Consider the following 24,305-nt stretch of genomic DNA (forward strand, 5'->3'; position numbering starts at 1 on the left):
TCCTGAAGACTGTTCTTTTATGCAACCTATTTGAGAAGGGGCTAGGACTCATTGTACTACTAGTGAGATTAGAATGGTCAGAGAGGGTGACTTAAGGGAGGATGGTGTTGTAGTTTTTCTTGGGTTGTATCAGTCAAATGGGACACTGCCCTGATCCTCTAGTGCAAACTCCCACACTCACTGATCTTGCCTCGTGGCAGATTTTTCTCTTACTGCTTTGTCTAAACGATGCTAAGGGAAAAGGACATAGAAGACTAGTTGTGTTTCCTTTATGCTTCCCGATACAGTATTGCCTGATATATTATGGCTTATAACTCATACCTGCTACATAAGTTATAATTGCCATCATATAAAGTTACCCTATTATTCTTATTCAGTGACTTCTTTGTCTCATATTGACAGTTCTCCCTGATTTTCTTAGCCATTGCTTGAAGTATTTCAACCTTCCTTTAATTTTCAAAGTTTCCAAGGTACTTTTTTTGCATATGTCTTAGGTGGGGAGAATATAATTGAATTTTATTTTTATTACAGTACGAATATTATGTGTTTCATGAAGAAATTCAAACCATTTTCAGGGGTAGACTTTATTTGTATGTTTTCCATCATAAGAATGGCTGTCTTTTTGAGACATTCAACAAATATGTGTTAAATGAATGAACAATTTCTGATATTTAGGTTTTCTTTCTCCCCTTTCAGTAGGAACATTCAAAAGTTGCACTTATCTTTTGTAAACATCTTGTTTTTAATTTTGCTAGTAGTTAATTGCAGGTTTTTAAGAAATACTCTATATGTATGTTCCCAATGTATATTAGGTTTCAGTTTATACTATAATAATAATTCTGAAATGTCTAACTGATTTTAAAGTCCATAGCAGACCATGAACAATACCTAGCACTCTGTGTATGAGAGTTAGAAAATAAAGAGAAGAATCTCCTGGATATAGCAGTAAGAAGGCAGGACCAGACATCTCTAAGGGCTTCGTGTTTTAACAACACAACTGAAGTTTATAAAACTAACTCATATCTCAAGAATAATCCATATATGTATGTTAACAATCAAGGAATTATATGTACAGAAAGATTGCTTCCAACATAAATTAAGTTTCGAAGAAATGTTTGAGGAAGTAACTGTAAGATTCAATGATCTAAGGCATTCATTCTGTGGGAACGCCTCCAATGTCCTAATTATACTTCATAAGCTACCTATTAGTTCCATGTGTACAGAATCTTATTTTAAGCTGACTGGATTCCGGCATTATTATATATCTCTAAATTCCATCTGCATTTATAAGGAATGTGAGGATGTTAATACCTAATAGGGCAGTAATATGGGTTATGATAAAAATTAAAAGAAACAATCCGTATAAAGTCATTTTGTGGAGGACCTGGCATCCATTATTAGGTATATGACCTTGAGAAAGTTCCTTGAAGTCTCAGTGCCTCAGATTTTTTATCACTAATTTGGGGATTATGATAGCTCTTACCACTCAGATTTGATATAAAGAACTTCAAGCAGATCCTGGTACTTCTTAAGAGCTCAGTCACTATGAGCTACTATTAGTTTTTCAATGCATTAAGGGCCGCGACATGCACACTTTGGCAGCAACCATCAGAGAAGAGTATATTTTTTTAGCACGCCGATCAAGGAAGCAAGAGCTACGATGTGGTCCAAAGAGTAGAAATAGGCTTGATTCAGAAGACTCGGGTCCAAGTCCAGGTCCACTGCCTGGCTATGGAAACTTGGATAATCTCAGTGCCTATTTTTATGTCATAGGGGAAAAATGCCTAATGCAGATTTGATATGACAATTGTAAGACTTGTGATGTATAAAAATGTTCTGTAATGTAATATCACTTCTATAATGTAATATCAGTTATGAATAATGATAGTAGTATCAATACTATTTAATGAGAACTTTTTTTTTATCACATTGACACCTTCTATTAACTTATACATCAATGTTCAGAAAAGAGTTACATATTCTTGCCAACATAACCTCCTCTTCCTTACTTACCCATTGCTTGAATGTATGTGTCATTAGCAACTCTGGGTATAATTACTACAAGGAGTAGAAATGAGATATTTTGTGAATTACAAACAAATTTCCAACTCTCCATTTTGGCAGAACAACTCTGGCCCAGCCACCGTAGCTGTCAGGGTGATTTATGACCTTCTTCACCAAGCTGACAGCCAGTGGAGAAAAAAACTCTGTACAAGAAAGATTTCTTATATTTATTCTACCTAGTTTAATCCCCGATGAACCATGTTATAAGAACAATTCTTAAAATAGCCTTGAGGAGAGCATCTCTACATTTCCCAGCATATACAATCCATCATAAAAACACTCATGGAGAAGATAGGGCAAATGGTGGTCTTGCTGTGATCCTGACTGGTTAACAGAAGACACGTTGATTGGAAGTCTGGTAGGTAATAGAAACACCAGCTTTAAAAACTGCCACTCTTTTACTTGCTTTTAATCCTTTAATTTTTACAATAAGCCTTTATCATGGGTATCACTATTCTAATGTAAACATAATTGTAAATAAGGAGGATCAATCCAAGAAGGACAAAGCATGATTACCTCCAAAGCCACTTAATTTGGAGATAAAAGTGAAGAGGGCGTGACAGGGCGCATCCTAAGTAGGGTCGCCTGTGCTTCATGTCTTTCTGAAACCTAGTCTGACCACTGCAGGCCACTGTAATCTTCTACTTCCATCTGTACAATTCATATGCCAACCGTTATATTGACTTATTTCGTATTGCTCTTTAAGTCTGTGTGATTTGTGTGTCTTCTCAACGACGTGCTGTCTTCGACCTCTCCCATTTCCTTTGGTCTCTTCCTCCCAGCCTATAAACATGAAAGTCTCTTCAGATAACAGACCCATAGTCTGAGCAAAATCGTTTCCTTACCGTTTCATCTGCTTTACGTACCCCCTGAGCTGGCCGAGCTGCCCACTTCCTAGAGGAGTAGGTAACACTCCTTGGCACTCTCTTCTCTTGGCTCTAGGAGCATCACTCTCTTGCTTCTATGCGATGCTCGCTCCTGCTTCTGTTCACACTCTGACCATACGTTTTCAAGCTCCTCCACTGGCTCCTCTCTCATTGTCTTCCCCTTATATATTGATATTCCTTAGGGTTCATCTATTCTTAACATTCATTCCCTGTGATTTTTATTATTTATTCCAATATCTTAAAGATGCTGACAGTTCTTAAAAGCATATTTCTGATGAGACATCTTTTTGAAGTCCAGAATCATGTTTCTGATTGATTATCATATACTTCAACAACAGAATTTATTTTCTCCCCAAAACATTTTCTTTTATTCGCCTCTTCATTAGGGAAACTCTGGGAATTAGTCCTAATTCCCTCTCTTTTCCTTTACTTTCATGGCCTGGTTGATTCTATTTCTAACTCTCTCTCAAACATAACCAATTATCTCCATTCCATTTCCCGTGGCCTTGTTATTGTTCTCACTACCTTTCTCCTGAGTTATCAGAACCTTCTTAATAATGTTTCTTGCCATCATTTTCACCTACCTCCAATGAAATCCTTACCTAGCTCGTATGTCATCAGCGTAGACTTTAAACACAAAACGACACTAAACATAAGGGAAAAATCCCTTAATTATGCCATTCTCCTCTTTAAAATCTTTGAATGGTACTCTTGATTTCAAAGCAAATTTTTAATTCCTTTGGGTAAAGTCAAGGCACTTTTCAGTGTGGCTCTTATTTGCCTTTCCAATCTAATCTGCGTTACCCACCCCACCCCCACCCCATGCAACTCCTGGTTCCTGTTTGCTCCCTGTCTTGCCCTCATGCTGTGTACATGGACATGCAATTTCCTCTTCCTGGAGTGAGTGTCCTCCGTCATTGTTCAGTCTGGAAATCTCCATATTCTCCCTCGAAACTATATTAGAGCTTCCTTCTCTCTTGAAAGACGTCGCTAACGCACAGTAGAGACACTATAATCTCATAACCACTTATAAATATCTTTGTTAGAAGCCTTATGATAATGCACTATAATTATTATTTCCATATCTGTCTTCCTTGTTCAGCTTGAACCTCCTGAGGCTACTATTGTCTTATTCATCTTTGCACTCCCATTGCCTAGCATAGATTCTGGCACACAGAAGAAACTCAGTAAATGCTGTGGAATAACAATAATGATAAAAGACTAAATAAATGAAGCCCCTTCCTTTCTGAAAGTATGGGGCATGAGGCAATAATCCTGTTTTTTGGTATCCATCAAACACAAGATTCTAATGAATCGGCTGGCTGTTCGTTTTATTTAATATAATCACTTTGACACTTCTGCTAGAGAACACTCGCTCCAGGGCAAGTGTGAGGGTTTGGTATTTTTAGCTTCTAATGACCTCAGATCTGTTCCATATGCTTCTCGGTTCTAAGCACGTGTATGTGTTAGCCATGGAGACTGGCTGGGTATATGCACTTTCAAGGAATGACCTCAGAAGGAAACATTTGAGCAGCAATCATCAGTAGGGAGTGGGGACATTTAACATGTCACTATTGGGAAAAACATGTTCCCTTATTATTGGGCATTCCTCTTTGAACAGTGCTTCCTGTCTGGGTGGTAGAATGGAGCCTTAGAAAACATCTTTGGTTCTTTGGGGCTTATTCTTTAGGTCATCATTAGATCAGACAACAGGTTCTTAAGCAGAAATGCAGGTGGGTTTGTGTTAATAACCCAACCAGTTTTACCATACAGCTGCATTCCTGACTCATGCAGATGACCTAAGAGTGCCTATGGTTTCCTTAAACACTCACGCCCCTGCTTTCGTGAGCCAAAACTCACACACACTACCTCCACATTGTGGAGACTTATTTAAAGGATGGTGTCTTAATAGATAATAAAGGACTTGATTTATTCCATTACCTATTAGTGGCTAATTTTTGCAAAGAAACTTGGATTAAATTGGTCATTTCGGCATCTGTTTATACAGTATAGTTTCACATGCAACTATATGTCTTGTTTCTATAACTATATGTTCAGTTCCTTGATTAAAGGGGCCATATATTCAGATACTTCTCTATACTCCATATGGCTAAGTATATAGAAGCTTCTTCATATAATATATATAACATTATAAAATCTTAGAATGATAGCATTGAATGAAAAGTCAGTTTATGTTTTCCTCAAATTTTCACATATTTTATCAAATGTCTAATGTCTAAAATGAAAAAGTCATTCTCATAAAAGAATGATTATTATTACAAAAATTTTTCCAAAAGCAATTTAAATTATTGCTCTGATTTAATGATATCCCCTTTGTAATTCACTGATTACGTGTATAATTGTCTGCATGGTGAAATAAAGCAGAGAGAGCTAAAGCCAAGAGGGGGGTGAACTAGATCCAGTATAAACTAAATGAAGTTGATCTTTATCTGATTTGGCTTCTCTTGGGGGTACTTGGAAACAGCAGTGTCAGCGGCATTCACTAGTGTCCCTGCAGATGTTGATAACAGAGGCTTTCTGCAGACTTAAGTAAAGAAGATGTCTCTACATTGGATGCAATGACACCCAATTGTAAGATGAACATTTGGCTCGTGAGTTGATGGTTTTAATGCCATGTACCACACTGAACTGATGAAACACCTTTCCTTTGTCCCGAAGCAACCAATTTATTGTCATAAAAGGCAATGTTGTAAAAAGCTGCTCTGTATAAACCTGTGGACCCAACACCCTCAACGATGTCCAATATAGAAAGAACTATTCATTTCAAGAGGGTCTTTAAAAAATAGCTTTATTTAAACATAATTCATATACCATAAAATTCACCCCCTTTAAAGTATATAATTCAATGGTTCTTAGTATGTTTACTGTTATGCAGCTGTTATCACCATGTAATTTCAAAACATCTTCAGCTCCCCATGGCCATTACCAGTCACTCTCCTTTCTCCCCGGTCGCCAGTTCCTGGAAACTGTTAACGTACTTTCTATTTCTATGGGTTTGTCTATTCTGGGTATTTCACAAATGAAATTGACAGTATGCAACCTTTCGTGACAGGCTTCCTTCACTTCGCATAATGTATCCAAGGTTTATCCATGTTGTAGCAGCTATCAGTACTTCATTCCTTTTTTGTGCTAAATAATATTACATTCTAAGGATATATAGCATTTTGTTTATCTACTCACAATTGATGAACATTTATGTCGTTTTCAATTTGGGGCCATTATGGTAATGCTACTGGGAACATTCATGTACAGGTTTTTGTGGCGATGTATGTTTTTGGTTCTCTTGGAGTATGGTTAGGAGGAGAATTGCTGACTCACATGGTAACTCTGTGCTTAACATTTTAAGCAACTGCCAGGTTATTTTCCAAAGTGTCTGCATCATTTTATGTTTCCACTAGCTGTGTCTGAGGGTTGCAATTTCTCCATATCCTCACCAACACTTACTAACCTGTCTTTTTAATTTTAGACATTCTAATAGGTTTGAAGTGGTGCCTCATTGTGGTTTTGCTGTGTGTTCCCCTAATCAAATGGCTAATGATGTGGAGCATGCTTTCATGTACTTATTGGCCATTTGTATATCTTCTTTGGAGAAACGTCTATTCAAATCCTTGGCCCATTTTTTAATTTAGGTTTTCATTTTATTGTTGAGATCAGAGTTCTTTATGTATTCTGGACACAAGTCCCTTATAAACCGTATGATTTGCAGATATTTTCCTCCATTCTGTGGGCTGTTTTTTTCACTTTTTTGATGGTGTCTTTTGAAGTATGAACATTTTTAATTTTGACTAAGTTTAATTTATCTATTTTTTTCTTGCTTATGCTTTTGGTGTCATATTTAAGAAACCATTACTTAGAAAGAATTGCTTCTGTATTCTCTCCTGAGAGTTTTATAATTTTCACTCTTACATTTAGGTAGAATATTCGCTCTAAGTTAATTTTTGTGTATAGTGTGAAGTAGAGTCAAGAGGATCTTGTTAAGCATTCTCCCCCGATATATATCAATTTAAAATGTGAACACAGAAATCAGTAAGTGTTTTGGAAGCCCACATTATAAAAAGCAACTTCCATGGCAAACTCGACTTGATTAATTATCGAGTAGAGTTCTGTTGAAGATGGAGGAGGGCTAAAGGAAATTTATAGAATTTTTGGCAGGACTGCGAACCAATTTTAAAAACTTTTATAAAATTTCAAATGTGATTTTAAAACCTCAAACCTGGATGGAAAAATTGGAGAAAATTGCCATGAATATCTTTTCCAAATATTTTTAACTTAGGTCAAACGAATTATTTAATCTCATATGTATTTTATGGATTTGATTAATTTACATGGAATTCTTCAAAACTGTTTAAACTGTATCATTACTATCAAAGAAATTCTATGAGTTTCTTCTAAAGCCTTCTTAAACACACACACACACACACACATACACACACACACACACACACACCAAAATTATGTTAACTCCAGGCTCCAAGTTGAAATCTGCCACTTTAGTATAGGAATCATCAGCTTTGAATGTATCTGGATACAAAAACCTATTTTTCCATTTTGGGGAGGAAATCTTTTTTCAGAGACTTTTCCTTGAAAGTATGTTTGTTATAACATTTGGGCTTAGGACCTAAACTTTTGGTTTGTAATTTGAAGTTTTCTTTTGCACTTACTATCAACAGCATGTAAATTATTTTTTATTTATTTTATTTTTTAGAATGTAAATTAAATATGAATCTCAAATCTGGTTGCTATCATGGGGTACTGCAAAGGAGAACCCACTGAGACTGAGAGTGTTTGAATCATTGTACATCATATTTGTTTGCTGCTGTTCTTTTATTCAAGGAGTACAATTAATGGAAATGATATTTGTAGATCACAATGTTTGGCACATCATTAGTCTAAAGAATTCCATGTAAATTAATCAAATCCATAAATTTTGATTCCTTTTTAAACACTTTTAAGGCACAGAAAGAAGTCTTAAAATGGTTTTCATTTGTAATCACTTTGGAACATTAGATATGGAGAGGAAACCCTGTGAATAAAGGAGAATTTGCAAATGCTGTTTCACTGAGCATGTTACCTAATGGTTATGCAAGGAGTGAGCATTCTCTCAGCATTAATAAGCAAATATGAACCAATAAGAACACAGGTGAGTGCTTTTTTCCTAACCAGAAGTGTGGGCTAGGGTTTATAGGGCAATAGATTAGACAGTTGTATCCCAGGCAATATTGTTGTCACCATAATGAGAATTTTCTAATTTATGTCTTTAATGTATTTATTATGAATATATTATATAAGTGGCACTATGCCCCAGGACTGGAAATTCAGGAGGCTTGGGTTTTAGACTCAGCCTATTCACTAATTATTTGATTAATTGGTTATTATCTTATTATTTTTGAAAGGTTTGAGAGAATAGAGACTTGCTAATAAAATACAGTGCAGTGTCAAAAATTATGCCATGTCTTTTGTTTTATTATCTATGATACCATTGAAAATTGGCCTGACAATGAATTATGAGACGACTATGTAAAAACTTGGTATTTTTACTATATAGTTTACTTCAAAACCACAGAGACAGCCCGCAATCATTGCTGTAGGTAACTAGGCAAGGCAAATCAAGGACAGGACTCATGACCAATATTTTCTGGAGTCGATAAATGAGAGCATAGGACAAATGGGGTAGGACTTAAGTGAGTTAAGAAGTCTTTTTCTAATTCTTACATTGATTTATTTGGAATATGAAAAAATTCTCAAAACCTTTGCATCTCAGTCTTGACCTGGTGATATTTCTTTTTTCCACTATGTTTTTAAAAGGCGGTCATTAACTACTTACTGTGTGAAGGAAACACAGGGAAGAGAAGATACAGTCTCTGATGTAAAGAAGCACAATTTCGATGGGGAGCTAAAACTGTACGGGAATAGTTAAACACAGATCTCCAAAGCATATAAACTAATGCAATAGTTCCTAACATGAAATTGAGAGAAAATAACTGATTCCAATTTCACCTACCTCTTCCATACATCTTGTGAGATCATACTTTCTTTAATGTGCAAATCACATTAGACCAAACTTTTAACATACTTCACTAAAGGATGTCTAGAATCCCTGATTTATTTATTTCTAAGGTTTCCCAAAAGAATGTTTTCAAAGTTCTGTTTTTTTTGTTCGGTTTCTTTAAAATTAATTAATTTTGGCCTAGTGCATTTCCCTTTAACACAATCCGCTGGAATCCAATAATACATGACGTCAACACATAACTCAAAATCTGGATTATTCAGGGCTCCAAAACACTACACAGGGACTTCAACAAAACAGTAAATGTTTCTTTCAGGCATTCTGGCATGGGTTGTGCCTCTACCATAACAAAAAGTGGTAAAGATATGCTTCCATGTTGAACCTGTAGTCTTCTAGTACCTTCTAGACCCAAAATGTTTGGAAAGGAACAAATACAAGTCTCTTAAGAATAAAAACTAATTTTTAGAAATTTTTCACAAAAGATTTTCATTTGTAGAAAATCACGTCTACCCACAAAACAAACAAAAATATATTTTACAAAGAGAATTCAGAATGACACTGTTTAACCTGTGGCATTCACCTCTTTCACTCCAAGGAGCGAAATTTCAGAGCTATTGAAGAACAATAAAACCTTTCAAGTTTATGCCTGTCTTTCTGGAGTCTGGACGGAATCACTTGATGACTTCCACTAATTTATTATAGCCCTGAATCCCTGTTAGCCAGGGAAGATGAACTTAGAGGAAATAGAGGGGAGAGGTATGACACGAAAGAAGCTGCCCTGGAAACGTTCTCATTAGGCTTCCTTTGGCCTAGCCTTACTGCACTAGTCCATCATTGTAATCATCAACATCAAGATTGTTATCATCTTTGTTGTCATCATGTTCAGTAGAAGCAACAGTAACTCTCAGTGACCATTTATAGAGCACCGGCTGTGTGCTGGGCCCTGTGCAAGGCTGTAGAGGCAACAGACAACCAAGTCTTTGCAAACCAGCAGCAAAGAACATGGTTGCAATCTCTTCAGATTTGTCTTTCATGGCTAAGAATTAGGCACATTTTTGCCTGTGCAATTAGAAAAACTACCACATGATCGACCTTACTATGCCCCTTAGCTGTTGCAGATCATACACTCTCAGAGCTGGAGGGAACTTTAGAAATTATCAGAGCCACTTTACAAATAAGGGCACAAAGGTCCAGAGAAGTTGTGATTTTCCCGAAATCAGAATATTAGTCACGTGAGAATAGGACTCCGGACCTCCTAAGTTCAAGTCCAGCAGACTTCTCAGTATACCCTGCCTCTCCTCTTGAATAATTTCCCAGGGAACTAAGAAGCATCATTAGAATGTATCTGACACTGAAATAATATTAGTACTCCTGGTAGAAGTAGCAAATCGTTCATTTTTACATTATTAAAATAATTTGTCATTATTACTAATAAGACAAGGAGAACATGATAAAATTTCTGAAATTTTAATAGTTGATCTCATTTTCTAGGATTCCAAATTTGAAACCTCAAATTTTATGAAATTATTATGTACTTATCAAATGTATTTAGTCTCATGATTGAACACAGTAATGGTGTTAGGTATTAAAAAGGCAGCATGATCTATCTGATAGCTTCATGGCAGGGCCCCTTTCAATGAAGAGTCTTCAAACCTAATTTATAATATAATATGGTAATAAGTGTATGTCCTTCATGATTTTCTTCTTATCATGGAGCTTTGAACACTTCTCTTGCAAACACTCCCAATTTTGGTATGAATTCATAGGACTTGAACAAACAAACTAGCTTTATGTCATTATAAGCACCCAGTAGAAAGAATTTAGGTTTTGGAGTACAAAGATTCTAGCTCAAATTCCAAATTATTTAACTTCTCTGAATTGTAATGTCCCCAACACTAAATGGTGATAATGGTACCTTCTTTCGATCACATCTGGAATAAGTATGTGTAAATGCCTGAGACATATAGACTTTCATTAAATGATAGCTAATTTTAAAGCTACTAAAGAAATACTTTCTATAGACCACAAGTTTCTGATGTGTTATTTCACTAATCCTCACAGTTCCACCATAAGGAAACTCAGACTGAGAGAACTTGGGTTATTTGCCCTGTGTCTCCCTCCCACTGAGCCAGGTCATAAAAAATGCTGGGACTGAACTAAGGTTGGCCTGACTCTCAAATCTCAGGTAAGTGCAATTTTTTTTACAACAGCATAATGGCTAAGGAGGTGGAATGGAAAGGGAAGGTAGCGAAAGTCTGTGAGACTTCAACTTCGCAAATATTCAGTACCCTTCCTCCCCCATTCCTTTGTAATTCCAAGATAGAATACTTTGAGAATCTTTGGGTTCACCCAATGCACATCACCTTTACCATATGACTGTTTCTGAGCAGACCCCAAATGACTCATTCCAAGTTCAAAACACACACTTTGTGAATAGCAATGAGAGGAATTAATATGATTCTTAGAGGACAAAGGTAGTAGACCTGCTAACATCCCCTCTCTTCCACCTTCCCGTCTGCTTTCTGGCTGTCAGCTAGTTCGTTTTTTGCACAAGGCGAACAAGAGCTGACAAGTTGGCAAGATAATCAATAGAAGAGAGAGCAGATGACTATCAAGGGCACAGAAGGCAAAGGTTATCACTGTGTTTTAACTTCTGTTTAAATTTCATGGGACCTGTATGTGGAATGGTGAGTATAAAATAATTTGCAAGAAAATACAGAACTGATTTATGTATTACCATATTCCATTATAATACATTTAAACAAGGTACCTACTCCCTTTTGTAAAAGTTCACACATCCCATTCTAGCTGTTTTCCTCCTTTGCAATGGGAAAAAATTTCTTTTTCTACTATGCTGAAAATTAAATTGGCTATGTGTACAAAATGAAAGACAATAAAAGCCTATGGCATTAAAAACTCATTAGGATTTATTTTTGGTGGCAGTGCACAAAATATTATAAAGTAATGTGAAATCCAAATATTTTTAAATAATCAAAAGCTAAAGGAGATGGAATAGACTCTTTCAGTACCAGAGTTATGTTTCTTTCAGAAATCCTCTGTTAAATTATGTTTACGACCAGGTATGCTGGTATAAATCGATCTAGGATATATAGGATAATTTGTAGAGTGTTCAGTAATTTAAAAAAATGTTAGCTTTCACATGAGTTATAAACATTCAGGATGTTGTGTTAAACAGCTAAATACCATTAGAGAATCTTCAAAAGGACATTTTTTTCCTTTGGTGTCTTCGACTTAAACGATAAGAGCCCTAATGAGCCTCAGCCACAGTTATTTGGCTAGCTAAGATGCTCAGCTTGGTGAATGATTTGGGAGGGTAATATGATTAGAAGCCAGAATTTTGTTTCCTATTAACATTCAAAGGTTTGCACTAAGGTCATCGATCTGATTCATTAAACTCCCTCATGGTAAAACCCAAGGCAGTTCCACCTGCCATGCAGTATTGGCCTTACTCTTGGGCAGAACTAATTTTTGCTAATATGAAATGATTTTTATGTTAAGATGTTATTCCTGCTAAAATAGCAAATGCCCCTCAGACCGGTGAGTTTAAGAGTGTATGAGTTTCTAGTTGGCATACCATCTTGCTAAAGATGATGAGTTTAATTTGGAGGATGTTGGACGTCTAAGATTGGAACTCAGAGAAAAAAAAGATCTCTTTAGAGGCTAAAGTGGACATCCATTGTTCTGTCCATCCAAATTCCATCTTTTGCCTTCTGGTCTCAGCCGCCCCCACCAGCCTCTCTTTTGGGGACTTCCTCTCTCCCATTGCCTATAGTCCTTCTTCAGACCAAGGATGGGTGCATGACACTAGCCAGAATATTAGGCTCTCTTTGGGATTTAAATATTGAATGAATAATAGTAATAGTAATAGTAATAGTAATAGTAAATACTATTCATCCCAGTACTAGCATGCCGAAAAGACTGTCACTTAGTTCCTGCCACTTAGATCCCTAGAGTTCCTCTTATCTTTCCAAGGCCTATTTTCTCTATTTTAGCAGCTACCCTAAAGGTAGTCTTCAGAAGGGTAATGTATACTGTCAATAAATGTCTTTCATTTAAGGCAGTCACCTGTTTTCTGCTGTTTGTAAAGTTTAGCAGGATAGGCCATTCCAAAATTTACCACCTTGATATGTTGATTATTTTAAGTAACAGGCACTTGAAAAACAGTAAATGCGAGGAGAGGCTTTCTGGGAACTCACCTTGTCTGCCTAAAGGCAGATCCTCCAAAAGGAACTCAGTTGTCATCGATCCCCTCCCCAAGAGTATCATCCACTAGGGAAGGCGGACTCTTATCACAGGAAAGGAGACTAGAAGTGGACACCATACCCAAACAGACTTTGTCACAGACTAACATACCTTCCATCTATTCTTCTAAGAATATATGTTCACCTCTTCTAAAAGCCATTTGCTCTCTCCTAAGAGGACGAGATGCCCCTCCCCTTCCCTTATTAAGATGGTATTTAAGTCTGAATTCTAAGCCACCTCGGGGAGTTACTCGTTTTTCCCCTGGGTATCTCCCATGTATGTATAAGATATACTTTCTAATGAACTTGTGTTTATTTTCTGTTATTAATAGGTCTTTCGTTATAGGAATTTCAGCTAACTCAGAGGGTAGAGGGAGAATTATTTTTCCTCTTCTACACTAGCAACAAAGAGTCCTAACCAGCACAGATAGTCTTAAGGAGATGCTCTCAGCTCCTTTTCCCGGTCTCCTTCCCAGTTTCCCCTTTATGCCTGAACTCTACCTCTCTGTTCAGGGTGTTCATCTAGGTACTGATTCCTTGGCTCTGTCCTCATAGACCATGGCCCTACCCACTGTATATCTCTAACCAAGTCTGAGCCATCCTCAACTTCAGTCTAAGTTTCAGGAACCTCTGCCCAAGTGCAGTTTCTCCAGGCCTGCATCTTCCAGGAGGGACTTGGGACTACTAATTTGATCCACAGATTGTTAGCTCAATATGATCACACTATCACCATGTGCTCTGGTGATACTTTGAAACACTGCATAAGGTCTCTGAATCGTTTCCTTAAGGGAACCAGGAGGGAGAAACAAGTACCAGAGACATGAATAGGAAGTCACACAGGTAGGAGAAAAGGACATACCCATAGCTTTACATGCAAGAGTAAAGACAGACACATGCAGGTTGCACATTGCTGCAGGTCAATGCAGGGAGTCATGTGCAGGTAGAAAAAAAGGGCCAATGGCAGCAGAAACTAGTATATACACGTATCACTGAAAACCAGTTCTCTTATCATCATTTGTTCAGGTTCATAGGTTGCCAATGTTAAATGTTAATGTTAACGTAATTAGAATTAAATAGTCCATATCATCTTAAACATGAGCTACGATCTATATCAGCCATCTTAAGATAAATTATTCTGCAGTAATAAATTATCCTCAAATCCTTATGGCTGAAAACAATAACAGTTTAATCCTGCTCATGTTACATGTCCATCACAGGTTGACTGTGGCTCTGTTCCATATGTCTTCAATCCAAGACCCAGACCGATGGAGCATCTCCTACCTGGGATATTACTGGCCTCATGGCAAAAGGAAAGAGAACTTGGGAGACTCATATGATGGCTCTTAAAGTGTGCTCTGAGAATTGACACATGACACTTTCATTGACCAGTCACATAGCGAAGCTTAACATCAGTGGGGTAGGAAAATGGAATCCTCCCACAGCGATGGTCAGCGGGTATTTTAAGCAATTATATGGTATATGCCATGAGTACTCTGTTTTATCTTTCTTGTAAGTATATCCTGAGAAGTACAAGTGCCAACAATCTTGAGAAAAATCCTGTTACTCTGAAATCGTAAGTAGCGCAATATCTAGACCATAGTCTTCACAACTCTTTAAGCTTGCAGATCCTTCCCAGGTAAATCATCAGTCCTTTAGTGCTGCCGTGTTCTGCAGGGGAGCCTGCTTACAAAATGGCAGACATGCTCACATGTCTGTCAGTGTTTAGAGTGGATAATGCAAGCACAGCGTTTTACCACAACCCTGGTGGCTGAGTTACAAAATTATTTATGGCTTTCTCATTTATGGCATGCTGCTCAGTTTCCCATGAGTTGCTAGGAAAGATTCCTGATAGCTACTATGAGCCATTGAAACCTATGAGACTTCATTTATTATGGCATAATATACACATTACCTCACTTGTGCTAGACCATATGGAGATCTCTCTGTTGAATTTGGCATAGTTACTAGGGTGAAACAGGAATGGATTCTGTTCCTCGCCCTCTTCAGTTATGCTGTATGTTGGATCCGGCAGCCAACTTCAACAGATCATCTGGGCATAGCAATCAGTCCTCAGGACAACATCACTGCCATCACTTATGCCAATGAAGAATAATAAATGTGATATTGAAGAGTGTCTGAGTGGCAGGGAATAACGTAATCTCAAGAGTGGGTCAAGGGCTTTTTGCTGATGTTAAGATTGTGTTTGGAAGTTGAAGGAGCAGCAGGGTACCCATTTGTCACTCATTGTGGCATTTGGAAGGAGAAGCAAGAAGCTTGAGAGAACCTGAAAATCATAGCTAGTTCTAAGTCCACATGAGCAACTAGCAGTGACTACCTAAATGGGGAAAGGTCCACCCAGGGGAAGAAGACATAGTCCACTATCTGCCATGCCAATCTGCCTCTTGCTTTAAAAAAAAAGGAACAAATGAGGACTTGGACTCTGGGAGCATTGAGAGAGGGCATGTTAGTCCCCATAATGTACATAAAAGAGAAAGTTGACCAATACACAAATATTTCCATGTAGCTTTTGTAATTTGGGGGTCAGTTTATATGATACAGGGTAGAGACTTGGTGTGTTCTTTTATACACATCATTGGGAATCCTTTAGGGGCTTTTCCTATTTGGATGGTAGCAGGGAACACCAATTCTCTTAGGATCTCCTAGGCATTTTACTAATTCTTTCAATGACTTCACCTAAAATAAAATCAAGCACGTTAAAATTGGTCTGAAAATTCACATAATAACCTGAGAAAATAATCCTAATAGTTATTCCTTTTGCATTGCAATTTTAGTAATTGTTTTACAATTTCCCTCTTTACATTGCCAGTTTATCTGTCTATGATGTTTGTGAATCTTGAGAAAGAAAATGAATGAATTAAACAGCAAAGCAAAACTCAGCAAAGATTAAGAAGAGTTAGCAAGTGCTTTGAGAGACTTGATGTATAAGCTCCATCCATCCTCATATTTCTTTTTCCAGTTGGCCTCTTCAGTATTTCTCATCTTTATCAAAATGGATCATTCATAATTGGAGTTTCCATTGCAAGATAGTATTACTAATAAGAGACAAGCTCTAACTTTGCTTCTAGATGACTATTTGAAATAAAATCAAAAGATTGGTGCCCACCCTCTTCCCCCCCAAAAAAAGTCTAATTAGTGTTCGTCTATTGGAGAGGAAGCTGAGCATGCTGCTCCACCACTGCCAAATGAAATTAAGGCCCAATTATTGATAAATGAAGAGTGGTTTGTGCTGGAGCCTGGCCTGGAGTAGCGGAAATACATCTGTCATTTGGCCTGTACAGGAGTCATTCATGTGTGACATAGCATCCTGTGCATTTATCATGCATCTGTAGATTTTTGTTTTAATTCAGTTAGCTGTCTAACTAGATTCAGTGCTGGATGCCTCAAATGGAGTCAGGATTTGGACTGACAGATGCAATTCTAGTTTGAAATGGTGTGTGACAGGACTAGCTATCCTGCATATTAATTATTATTGAAACCATTATAGGCAGCGCTTTTACACTAATGGTCAATTCTGTTATCTGTTTTGTGGCTTCTATGGTTAACAATTGCCCAGTTGCTCCAGGGCAGGTAGGAGACATGCTGGATCAATGGACCATTGTTGTTAAATGCACTTACTATTACCAAGAAAATTAGAATGGAAGTGCTTGAAAGGCAAGAATGAAAATGCTCAGTCTTACCATTATGCAAATTACAATTCTACAAATGAGATAGATAAGTGGGGGGAGAAACACTTTTCATAAATCTTAACTAGGTAAAAGATTTTATTAAGTTCATTGTCAGAAACAAATTGAAAACAAACATTTGTTAAGTTGGTAAAAAAAAAAAAAATGTCTGCAGGCCTATGCCCTGTCCTAGCTCTGCACATGAAGCTTAGTTTGGTAACATCCTCCTAAGTTTAATTTAAAGTTTCTGTCATTTTATCACTCGATTGTATAAAATATTGAAAATAACTGTCACTTTCAAAAGGAAGCCACTAATGTAACACTAATGTAATTTTTGTCCAAAGTTCTGAAACAATCTTGAGTTAAGAGGACTCTGAGACCAACTCCAAGGGCAGCCATCTTGCCTCAACCTCTATGGTTTTCATTATTTACATGTTTAGCATATATGCTGGTCACATGTTCACCCCCTCCTCCCCTTTCTATTTCAATCTAATGAACTTTGTGAAGCCCTGCAAAAAACATTTCAGTCACAGAGGATTGATCAAAGTAAATACTGCTGAAATGTACAGTGTTTCTTGTACTTTGCTCATCAACCTCATGTGTTAAGAATTGTGTGATTATAAACTGTATGAGTTCTGTTTTGAGGCACAGCTCAAATTACACATTTCCACTCCTTAAAAGAATTTGTAAAGTTGCTAAGAACTTCAATAAAGCAAAGTACAAAATGGTAATACAATGAAATGTAATATTTTGTATTAAATAGAAAATTAATGGTAGAGTTAAAGCAATAACGATGAATTTACATCTTTTCAAAAGATCTGTATTTGTTAAAAGACATTTCATATTGGTATTTCAAGTCCAAAGTAGCTTCTACTTTCCTAAACAATTAGAAATTTGCATCTTAGAATAAATGCTTTTTCATCTCCTGATGTTTGAAAATGAGGTGCTTAAAAAGAACCTGGCTTCAATTTAAAAGTTCAATAGCTTGATTAGGATATTGGGTTACAAGATTTTCGTTGTTAAAGATCATTTTGAATAAAAGAGCAAATTAGAAAGCAAAGATATATCTTAGTATAAATAGATCTTAAAATATTAATAGTCATAATATTCAGGAAATATACGTAAATTTTGGCTCTACAGTTTGGGAGCTATTATCACTTTTTGTGTGATTAGTTCCTCCAATTTATAATGTTTGCATCACTGCTTTATTTCTTTCAATAGGTTTTTTTTCTTTATAAGACTCCAAAAACTTAATTATGGCTTATGCAAATATCATTTGAGGGAAAAGAGGGTAATATTAAATCTTTAAAAGCATTGTTAGGTTAAATGGTAGGAAAGTCTTCATAGGTATTAAATAACATTCAGAGAAAAAATGGTATGGAGGTAGGGAGGCTTCTTGAAGACGTTTCTTATTCCTCCCTTAAAGCCATCTACTTGGATCAATCCTTTCCAACGTTTTAACAAAGATGAGCTTTTTAGAAAGCTAAAGGGGGAAAAAAAAGTCTTTGTTTCTGAATCATGTACAAATTGAGAGCCAAACTAAGTCTGTCCGTATGATTCCAAAACTACTAAAAAACGAATACATGAAACATGCAGCTACTTTCTTTATAGGCATAATATAAAACCTTTTATTTCTTTATTGAATCACCTACATTTTTCCTTTATTAATAGGAATCTCCAACACTATATAAAACCTATAGAAAAAAATACACAAGTGAGTTAGAGTAACAATCTTGTTTAGCTAAGCTGGTAAAATTAAAAATTTTATCTAAGAAGACATAAAGTTGGAAATCAGCCACATGTGTTTAAAGCATCCATAGCCTACTGAGCACTGAGCTTAAAGACCGAAGATTGCTTAATAGCATGAAGGTATCAAATGATAAAAATAATGTCTGGGAAGTATGGGAGTAAAATGAGAGGAAGGAAAAGAGGACAGTGGTCACGAAGGGAGCAGACAAAAGGGGACAGATCGTATTACATGGTTCTAGGCCAGTGTTTCCCCCACTGTCTCACCTTGGACCACTGAGAGTGGGAGCATTCATGGGGATGCTGCTAAAAGAGATAAAGAGAAGTGTCAGGGAGAAACACTTTTCCTCTACCCTATTCGATTTAGTACCTGGGGGCCTGCAAATTAAGCTAACAACAACAGATTAAGAGGAGAAAAGGCAAGGAATTTTAATTAATATTTATATGCATGGGGGTTCACAGAAAAAAAGTGAAAGTCAAAGAAATGATTAGATTAGGGGTTGATATACCCTTTTTAACAAAGGAAAAGGAGTTCGGGCTTCAAAGAGCAGTACATCGTGGGGAAGTGACTCGTAGTACCTGGGGAAACCAAGGGAAGGGAAGGGCTGTTTTAATAAGGACTGTTTATGCAAATTATCTTGGTGTTGACTCCCCATCTTCAGTGATGAGTCTCTCTTCTCTCCCTGGTTGGGTGGAGGGTGGAGGGCATTTTCCTCAAAGAAAAAATTATGCTTTGCTTTTAGGCAGATGAGGGGAAGGTAGAGAATTTTTCCTGCATCTGTTGATTCTGTTGGGGAGCAGCAGTTGCTCTCCTAAAATGTGTCTTTTTAGCTTTAGGATTACTTAAAGCTGATTATTTTTAAGAAACGGAAGACTCAGGAAGTTTTTCTCTTTACCTCCCGCTTAATTGTCTAAAAGTGTCTAGCCAGACAGGCCTGTTCCAGGACAAAGTTAACTTCTTTTTACGTTGGAAAGATTTCTCTGTAGGGTTTGGCTAACGTTCGTTTACCAAACATTTGCTCGTTCCATCTCCCTGTGAATCGTTGTCCTCCCCTTTGACGTCCCAGACCCATACATGCTTCCTTCTCCTTACCTCAGGACAGGCTATCAACCTCAATTGCCTGACGGCCTATGGGCCTCATATTTTTATGGAGGCCCCTGTATGTACAAAATTAAATTTGGCTTTTCTCCTGTTAATGTCTTATGTTAATATTGATTGTTAGACCAGCCAAAGAACCTAGAAGGAAATAAGGAAAAATTAAAATCCCCAACAATTCTCAGTTGCCTTCAGCTCAAAATAATCCTTTTGTCAAAGTAGCATATTTTGGCGTGGCATAGTGTGATCTCCTTCAAAAATTAATATTGTGTTTTAAAAATAACCATAAATACTTTGAATGGAATATCTTCTAAGATTTTCTTTCCTCCATTTTCAGCTTTTAAAATAACCTTTCTTTGATGAAAAAGTGTTTGTAATAGGTGGCATTACAAATGTCTTTACTTGGCAAGATAAAACCTTGATGACTCAATGTCATTCCCTCAGTGACTTTCTACCTTGTTTTTTTATTTCAGTGATTCCTAAACACGGACCACTAGTCACTCTTTATCAGGTCCCTACTGTGCCTCAGACAATATTTGGGGAGATGCACATATATTCTAACACTAGCTCTAATCCTAAGGAGTAGATGCTATTGTTCTCGTCCAATAAACAAGGAAGGCAGGGTTGGCAGAAGTGAAGTTGCTTGTCCAAGGTGGTGTAACTATAGGGTGATCTTATCTATCATTTAAACAGGACACTCTTTAGAGTGAAAGAAGATAATGGTTAGTTATACCAGGATATCCGGTATAAATGAGATCTTTCCAGGACAAGCTACGGCATTGAGTCAGTCACCTTACAGAGCTACTTTTTAAGCCAGAATTTAAATCGACTTGGATCTAAAACCTATACACATTCTTGTCACTGTATTAAGCTGCCTCTAAAAGTTTTATGAAAATAAGGATATCAATTTTGGAGAAATTGAATTCACTGAACTCTATGACACTGGGATATACAAAATAATTCACTGTATTGAGGATTATTTGTGTTGCAGAATATCTACCTTCAAGGATGATTTTACAAATGATTTGAAAATGAAGAGGCTCTATGTAGAAGACACAAGGCTGCACAGAGTTACATCAGTGTCTGCTCTGAAGAGAGGAATAAATTTTCCCCGTGTAGATGGTGAATTAACATAGTGGTTTGTTGGACTCAGACTTCATCTAATAGTGCACACAGGACAAAGATAGGGACAGCTCCCCTGGTTGTCATTTACCGCAGGCCTGCTGGGCACCCCCAGAAATGGTTCTGGGACTGATTAAGCCTAACCCAATGGAAGGAAAATAGACATTTGACAGTAACTTGCCTGAAAAGGAGAGTCCGATCATGTACAGTAGTGAGTGCTGCACACTTAACTTTCCCTCCGTTATCTGGGAAAATGCAGGCAAAAGCTGCGCATCTCGAATAGGTCAAGACGATTGTGGGGAGAGAGCTCAACTACACGAAATCAAAATGATGGATCGTCGCCCTCCATCTCCCCAGTGTTGTCACGAATGAATGCCGCCAAACTCGAGGTCAACTCCCAGCTCTCCCACCTGCGCTGTGACCTGTAACTTTTTAATTTTTAGAAAGCGGCTTCTCCCATGCCAGAACGTGCTTTCTGTTTGTGAAAGAATATGTAAAGTAGCACCAGGTGAAGACCGACTTTTTCACCCAGTCTTGAAACCATCACAAAGAGACAAATTTCGCTGCTTTTGCTTCGTGTGTGAATTTTTTTTTCCACACAGCTCTATTCATTGCTTGAAACAATGGGGCCAGTGTTGGCCAGCGAAGAATAGTGCTATTCATGCACCCCATACCCTGCACAGTGCCTACACTTGTTAGTCTTGGCTGCCCTGCGCTGCCGGCTGCTGGCAAGAAAGTCGGGCCTATGTTGTTGGATGGAGCAGGGCAGATCAGAGGACGAACACTGGCAGCCAGATTCCCAGATAACCTCAGCTTCTCTAGAAAACTCTGTTGACATAAGCCTGTGCTTTAAGGGGTGTCTGGAATTCCAAGAACTTGGGCCAGGTGTGCAAGCAGGTGCTTGTGCCTCCGTTCTAGCCATCCCATCCTCCTGCTATGATCAAATGCAGCTCCACTAGAGGGTAAATGCCTGGTTTAGGAATCAGACACCCACTTTGATTTCTGGCTCCAGAGCTGACTGGCAGTAGGAATTTGGACAAGTCTCTTAACCTTTCTGAATCTCTATTCTTTCATCTGCAGAAAGGGGTTATTGATGCTACCTACCTCACGGGGGACCGTGGAATTCAGTGACATAGTATTATGCTATGATTAGCATAGGATAAATGTTAGCTATTATTGTCATTAGCAAAAGGCTGATGTAGCGATTATTGTCATTAATGAAAGACTGGTTTCGGGCAATCTCTCTCGGTAGAAAGTTAACTGCTGTGAAATCATGGGCAGCATCACAGCAGCAGTGGGTGGGTAGGGGGAGGGAGAGAGAAGACAAGACTCAGAGCTCTGTTCACAGTCCCAGACTGGGAGAATGCTTTGCACAGGGAAGAAAATAGGCTCTGGCAGAGGCCACTCCGTTGCTCTCAAGGACAGAACAGAAGACTGATTTGCTTTCACTTGGCGTTATCCTGGAAAGACGGTTCCATTAATGGATGCTAGAGACGGTCTCACCACCCTCTGTGCTCTCTCTCAGACCGAGAGTGAGAGCAGCACAAAACGTGGACCCTGTTCTTAGTGTTCTGTTTCTTAAGCGAGGTGAAGTCTTATAGCTCCTATCTGACTTTTGTCGTGGAGCAAACTGCCCAATGCAGGCAGCCTGTGGAAAGCTTAGAGACTGGTAGATTCTGAGATCACCAAGGGCAGGAGGCTTACTGATCTGTCTATAGAATCACCCCAGTGCAGAGCCCAGCCAACTGCTGGACTCAAAATGTGTTATCGAGATTAATGTAGCGAAGGACCGCAATTGAAAATCAAGAAAGTCTAAGATCGACATAGGGCTAGAAAGAGACAGACAGCCTTTCAAGTTCCTTCCAACCCAAGATGTTGTGATATTTGAAGTTTGCTTCTCAATAAACATTCCTTAACTACTGTGTGTCTTCTGTGAAGTTGCCACTGTGAATGCTGGACCCTCATGGCACTGATTTGCTTGGCACAGCTTATATACTCATACCCTTGTTATCATGTCAGCACTTTAGATTATGTTAATGTACTATATGAAGCATAAAGAGCACTGATCACAAGGGCAATTTTCTGTTATGTGTATTATAAAGAAAAGATAACGTATCCTTGGTGATTTTTGACATCTTGAGCCAGTCGTTCTGTGAAAAGCAGACTTCACTTGGTGTAATCACATCATTAGAAGACGTTATTGCAGTTCATAAATGGAATTAATTAAAATTATAATTACATTTTCAAAAGATAATTTAATAAAAGTAAAATTGATTAGAAAATTATCGATGAATTTACAGATTCATTTAAGACATTTATCTCTGTCACTTTTAAATTTCATTGAAATCTGCTAAAAGTTATAGTAGGTATTTTCACAGTAACATTTAAATAGTTACCATACTGTTTCAAGAAGCAAATAGTTTCTAAGGTGTATCTCACTATCTTTTATTGAATAGTGACCTTTAGCAGTCAGCTTCATTGAACATGATCCTGAAACAATTTGGTAGAAAAATGTGAATGGTTTATGTTTGTTCGGAAACCAAAGTACATGTTGTTTATTGGGCTGATTACATTTGAAAACATAAATACGGATTTCAGAACAAGTGTACCACTGAGACAAATTTACCTAACTGAGTGTCAGTCATAGAATGGACACGGAACAATTACAAATTTTAGCAAAATATGGACAATAAATCTAAAATTTGTGACAAAAGCTCTGGGCCAAAATAGGCTTAACAGTATTTATGTTAGACCTACTTTAATTGCAACAGTAAAACACACAGTTTTTCATAGTGTTTGATGATTTTTATTTTGTCAGTGGAAATGGTGTCAAAGAGGGTCTGAAAGTTATGCATTCATTGACTTTTTTCGTTCATTCATTTATTCAACAAATACAAAGTTATGCTATCTATTGAGTTGGCTATAAAATCATGAAATAGAGTGATATAGGTTTCCAGCCACCAGCCTTCACCTGCCTAAACAATTGCATCAGCTTCCAAACTCGCCTCCTGTTTCTACCCCTATTACAAACAGAGCGATCAGCCGTAGCCTTCTGAAATGTAAGTGAGATCATTAAAATCCTTTGGTGGCATCAAACCTCACTCATAATCAGACCCGAGTCTTTCCAATGACCTGAGAGACCCTGCGTTGTCCTGCCTGGCTTCTTCTCGGACTCCATGGCCCACCCCTCCCCTCTCATCTGCCTCTCCTTAAACACAGTGCATGTGGCACCAAAGGGGGCCTTGCCCTTCCCCAGCTGCACCCATGGTTTGCTTCCTCATCTCACTCAGGTCTGTGGTCAAGTTGGCAGAGCTGAGAGGCCTTCCCAGCCCACCCTGTCTCATTCAGACGCTCTCACTTGCATCATTCATCATCTTTTCACCGGGCTTTGTTTTTCTCCATTGCGTTTAGCATCAC

Source organism: Pteropus alecto, unplaced genomic scaffold, assembly GCF_000325575.1.
Source record: "Pteropus alecto unplaced genomic scaffold, ASM32557v1 scaffold14, whole genome shotgun sequence".
Taxonomy (NCBI): Eukaryota; Metazoa; Chordata; class Mammalia; order Chiroptera; family Pteropodidae; genus Pteropus; species Pteropus alecto.